The 6,067-nt window shown below is 36.0% G+C and overlaps 1 protein-coding gene across 2 annotated transcripts in view; it reads left to right on the top strand.

Annotated features, from left to right (window-relative positions):
- LOC308655947 (uncharacterized protein C1orf185) overlaps positions 1–6,067 on the top strand; it is a gene marked incomplete at its 5' end in the record, with an annotated part of 164,989 nt that overhangs the window by 152,793 nt on the left and 6,129 nt on the right. The gene's annotated exons all lie outside the window — the stretch shown is intronic.

Below are 6,067 nucleotides of genomic sequence, written 5' to 3'. Positions count from 1 at the left end.
TTAGTTATAGACGGATGTAATATCTTTATTTTGTTTATTCATTTTTATGTGGTGCTGAGGATTGAACCCAGTGCCTCACATGTGCAAGGCAAGCGCTCTGCTACTGAGCCACAACCCCAGCCCCTGTTTTTTATTAATACTATTTTTAAGAAATTTTTATATTTAGTTGTAGATGAACATAATACCTTTATTTTGTTTGTTTGTTTATTTATTTATTTATTTTTATGTGGTGCTTAGAATCAAACCCAATACCTCACACATGCTAGGCAAGCACTCTATCACTGAGCTAAAGCCCCACCCCCAGGGGTATACTCTTTGTTTTGCATTTAGACATCCAGTTTTCCCAGCACCATTTATTAAAGAGATTGCCCTGTCTCCAATGTATGTTCATGCTGCCTTTGTCAAAAATCGATGGCTGAAGCTGTACATGGTGACACATGACTGTAATCCTAGTGAGTTGGGTGGCTGAGGCAGGAGGATTGTAAATCTGAAGGTCAATCTTAGCAATTTGTTGAGACCTTAAGCAACTTAGAGAGACCCTGTCTCAAAAATTAAGAGGATGGGAGATAACTGTATTTTGTGATTTGTCTCTATGTCTTCTATTCTGTTGCATTGGTATTCTTGCCTGTTTTGGTGCCAATACTATGCTGGTACTATAGCTCTATAGAATAATTTTAGTTCTGGTATTATGATGCCTTCTGCTTTACTTTGCTTACTAAGGGTTGCTTTGGCTATTCTGGGCCCCTTATTTTTCCATGAATATCATAACTGCCTTTTGTAGGTATTATGGCCATTTTGACAATATTAATTTGGCCTACCCAAGAACATGGGAGGTCTTTTCATCTTCTAAGGTCTTCCTCAATTTCTTTCTTTAGTATTCTGTAATTTTCATTGTAGAGATCTTTCACCTCTTTTGTTAGATTGATTCCCAGGGTTTTTTTTTTTTGAGGCTATTGTGAATGGGATGATTTTTCTAATTTCCTTTCAGCTGACTTGTCACTGGAGTATAGAATTGCAATTGATTTATGAGTGTTAATTTTGTATCCTGTTACTTTGCTGAATTCATTTATAAATTCTAGAAGTTTTCTGGTGGAGTTTTTTGGGCCATATAAATATAGAATCAAGGGCTAGGAATGTGGCTCAAGTGGTAGCGTGCTCGCCTAGCATGCATGAGGCACTGGGTTCAATTCTCAGCACCACATAAAAAAATGAAATAAAGACATTGTGTCCACCTAAAACTAAAAAAAAATTAAATTAAAAAAATAAATATAGAATCAAGTCATTGGCAAACAGCTAATTTTAGCTCTTCTTTTTCTATTTCTATTCCTTTTATTTCATTCTTTTGCTTTAATTGCTCTGGCTAGAGATTTGAGCATTATGTTAAACAGAAGTGGTGAAAGAGGGAATCCCTGTATTGTTTCTGTTTTAGAGGGAATGTTTTTAGTTTTTCTCCATTTAGAATGATGTTAGCCTTGGGTTTCTCATATATAGGTTTTACAATATTAAGATATGGTCCTTTTTATCCCTATTTTTTCTAGTGTTTTAATCATAAATGGACGCTGTATTTTATCAAATGCTTTTTCTGTATTTATTGAGATGATCATGTGATTTTTGTCTTTAAGTCTATTAATATGATAAATTACATTTATTGATTTCCATATGTTGAACCAACCTTCCATCGAAGGATGACCCCATCTGGTCACAGTGAACAATCTTTTTAGTGTGTTTTTGTATGCAATTTTCCAGTATAGGCACCAAAATATACATTGGAGAAAAGATACTCTCTTCAACAAATGGTGCTGTTAACTGGAAATCCATACATAGTAGAATGGACCTGTGCACAAAACTCAACTCAAAGTGAATGAAGGACCTAGATATTAGACCAGAAACCTGGCACATACTGGAAAAAAAGGTGGGTCCAGCACTCCAACATATCATCTCAGGAACTAACTTCCTTAATAAGACTCCTAAAGCTCAAGAAGTAAAATCAAGAATCAGTAAATGGGATTGCATCAAACTAAAAAGCTTCTTCACAACAAAGGAAACAATCAAGAGCATGATGAGAGAGCCTACAGAATTGGAGAAAATCTTTTCCACCTGCACCTCAGATAGAACATTAATTTCCAGAAAATATAAAGAACTCAAAAAACTTAACACACACACAATCAATCAATAAATGGGCAAAGGAACTGAACAGACACTTCACAGAAGAAGAAATATGAATAGTCAACAAATATATGAAAAAATGTTCAATATCTCTCTCAATTAGAGAACAAATTAAATTACCCTGGGATTCCATCTCACTCCAGTCAGAATGGCAATTATCAAGAGTACAAAAAAGTAAATGTTGGTGAGGATGGGGAAAAAGATACACTCATATATTGCTGATGGGGCTGCAAATTTATGCAACCACTCTGGAGAGTAATATAGAGATTCCTCAGAAAACTAGGAATGGGACCACCAATTGACCTAGTTGTAGCACTCTTTAGTACATACCCAAAGGATTTAAAGTCAGCATACTACAGAGACACAGCCACATCAATGTTTACAGCAGCTCAATTCACAATAGCTAAGCTATGGAACCAACCTAAGTGCCCTTCACCAGATGAATGGCTAAAGAAAATGTGACATATCTCTCTCTCTCTCTCTCTCTCTCTCTCTCTCTCTCTCTCTCTCTCTCTCTCTCTCTCACACACACACACACACACACACACATTGGAATATTACTCAGCCATAAAGAAGAATGACTTTGAGACATTTGCCAGCAAATGGATGGATTGGGAGACTGTCATGCTAAATGAAGTAAGCCAGCCCCCAAAAGCAAAAGGCTGAATATTTTCTCTGATACGTGGAAGCTAACCCACAATAAGGGGGGATGTGAGGGGAAAAATAGAAGTGTAGTAGATTAGACAACGGGGAATGGAGAGAAGGGGGGAAGGGAGGATAAGGAGAGTAAAGACAATGGAATGAATCTGACATAACTTTCCCAAGTATACATATGAAATACCACAGTGAATCCCACTATCATATACATTGATTCTACCTAGAATAAGATATATTCTGTGCCTGTGTAATAATTAATCAGAATGGATTCTGCTGTCATGTACAACTAAAAAGAACCAATAAATTTTTTAAAAACTAAAAAAAAGGTGGAAGAATGAAGATCAGTGGTAGAGTACCCTTGGGTTCAATCTTCAGTATAAAAAAAATCAATTGCCAGAAGTATGTGGATTGATCTCACATGTCTTCATTCTGATTCATTGGTCTACAAGTCTACTTTTACACCAGTGACATGCTGTCTTGTTGCTATCATTTTGTAGTATGTTTTAGGTCAGCTGTTGTAATATCTCCAGCTTTATTATTTTTGCTCAGGATTACTTCAGCAATTCAGTGTCTTTGTGGTTCCATAAAAATTTTAGGAGCATTTTTCCTATTTCTGTAAAAAATGTCATTGGTATTTTGATAAGAATTGCATTGACTCTGTAGTTCACTTTGTATAGTATGGTCATTTTAACAATATTAATTCTTCCAATTAATATTGGAATGTCTTATAATAGGATGACTTTCCATTTGTATGTGTGTGTGTTCTCTTCCATTTCTTTCTTCATTGTTTTGTAGTTTTCATTGTAAAGATCTTTCATTTCCTTGGAAAATTTATATTTTTAATATTTCAATATTAGAAATATTTTAAGGGCTGGGGATGTGGCTCAAGTGGTAGCGCGCTCGCCTGGCATGCGTGCGGCCCGGGTTCGATTCTCAGCACCACATACAAACAAAGATGTTGTGCCCGCCAAAAACTAAAAAATAAAGATTAAAAAATTCTCTCTCTCTCTCTCTCTCTAAAAAAAATATTTTAAAATATTTAGGTAGCTATTTTGAATGGGATTGCTTATTTCTTTCTCAGAAATTTCTTTATTGATGTATATAAAAGCTGATTTTCATGTACTGACTTTACATCTTTACATTTATAAGCTCTTTTAAATCTTTAGGTTTTTCCATACATAAAATCATTTTGGGGGGCTGGGGTTGGAGCTCAGTGGTAGAGTGTTTGGGTAGCATGTGTGAAGCACTGGGTTTGATCCTCAGAACCATATAAAAATAAATAAATAAAATGAAAAACAAAACAAAAAAATAAAATCATTTTGTTTGCAAACAGATGGAATAATTTGACCTTCTTTCCTATTGGAATACCCTTTATTTCTTTCTCTTATCTTACTTCTCTGGCTAAAACTTACAATAATAATTGAATAAGAATACTGGAGATGGACAATTTTGTCTTTTTCATGAGATTAAAAGAAACAATACTAATTGAATAAGAATACTGGAAGTGGACAATTTTGTCTTTTTCATGATATTTCATCCATTCAGTATGATGTAAGCTGTGGGGTTTGTCATATGTAGTCCTTATTGTGTTGAGGTATCTTCCTCTTATACCTAATTTTTTTTACCATGAAGGGATACTGAATTTTATCTAATACATTTTCTGCATCTATTTAGTTGACTATGTGTTTTTATCCTTCATTCTATTGATGCAAGATATTTATTGGTTTACATATGTTGAACTATTCTTGTACCCCTGAGATCAATCCTGTGTACAATCTTTTTGATGTACCATTGGGTTCAGTTTGCTAGTATTTTGTTGAGAATTTTTTTGGTACCAGAGATTGACCTCAAGGGGACTTAACTACTGAGCAACATCCTCATCCCTTTTTAAAAAATTTATTTATTTCCCTCCATGTAGAAGATGGGAGGGGAGAGGAGGGGGGATAGTAGAGGATAGGAAAGGTAGCAGAATACAACAGTCACTAATATGGCAGTATGTAAAAAAATGTGATGTGTAACCGATGTGATTCTGCAATCTGTATTTGGGGTAAAAATGGGAGTTCATAACCCACTTGATTCTAATGTATGAAATATGATTTGTCAAGAGCTTTGTAATGTTGTGAACATCCAATAAATAAAAAAAAAATTATTTATTTATTTTTGAGAGAGGGTCTTGCTAAGTTGCTGAGGCTGGCTTTGAACTCATGGTCCTCCTGCCTCAATCTTGCAAGTTGCTGGGACACATGTCACTGTGCCCTGCGTGTTGAGAATTTGTGCATATATGTTCGTCCGGAATATTGGTCTCTGGGTTTAATTTTTGTTTTGTTCTTGTCTAGTTTTGTTATCTGGTTAGTGCTGGACTCAGAACCAAAATATTCCTTCCCTTTTGATACTTTGTAATAGTTTGAGAAGAATTGACATTAGTTGCATGTTACTCTCTTTTGGCCTTTAATAATTCAGTGTACAATCTATGAGTTATTCACTTCTGTTATTATAGTTTTCTAATTTAAAAATTTTATATTCATTAAGTATATTCTTATAATCTATACTCTATATTCCACTTTATCAATTATCTCCATAATGTCCTTTATAGAATTGTTTCCCTCTAGTTAAGGATCCTGTCCAAATTATATTTGATTTAATCTGTCCCTTCTCTTCAGTCTCTTTAAATCCTCAGCCTTTCATATTTCAAGATATTGGCATTTCATTCTGATGTCATGTATAACTAATTAGAGCAAAACAAAAAAAAAAGAAGAAGACGACCAGGATGATCTTGCAGGCCCTGCCAGGAAACTGCCAAACTGCCATGATGCTGGGTGCTAAGCTTCTGGCTTGGGCCCTCTCCACTCTCTGGTGGGAAAGCACAAGCCAGGAGGGTCCCAGGCTATAGGGCTAAGTTATCCATGTCATGGGGTCTAGAGGTACCAGGAACCAGGATTCAGATAGGGAGGTGAGGACTGTGCTGTTAGTATATGCAAAAGCATGACACGGCCCACACACTTGCATCAGGATTTCCTAATCCTTGGTCTGCCATGCAAACCCTTCTCAAAGTTCCTCTACCACAGAAAGGGGTGTTGTCAATCTGGGGTCCCTGCTTGTCATCCTCCTGGCAGAAGCACTGTGGCTCCCTCAGCCAGAGGTCACCCCACTGAGTCCCAGGGCTCTCCCACCCCATGTCCACTGGCAGTCAGCATACTCACTGCTGGGATTACTGGATTATATATGTTTTCCAATTTTTATAAGA

The sequence above is a fragment of the Spermophilus citellus genome (assembly GCF_964194105.1).
Source record: "Spermophilus citellus genome assembly, chromosome: 9".
Classification (NCBI taxonomy): Eukaryota; Metazoa; Chordata; class Mammalia; order Rodentia; family Sciuridae; genus Spermophilus; species Spermophilus citellus.
The sequence above is the reverse complement of the archived record's forward strand: the minus strand, read 5'-3'. Positions and strand labels throughout refer to the sequence as shown.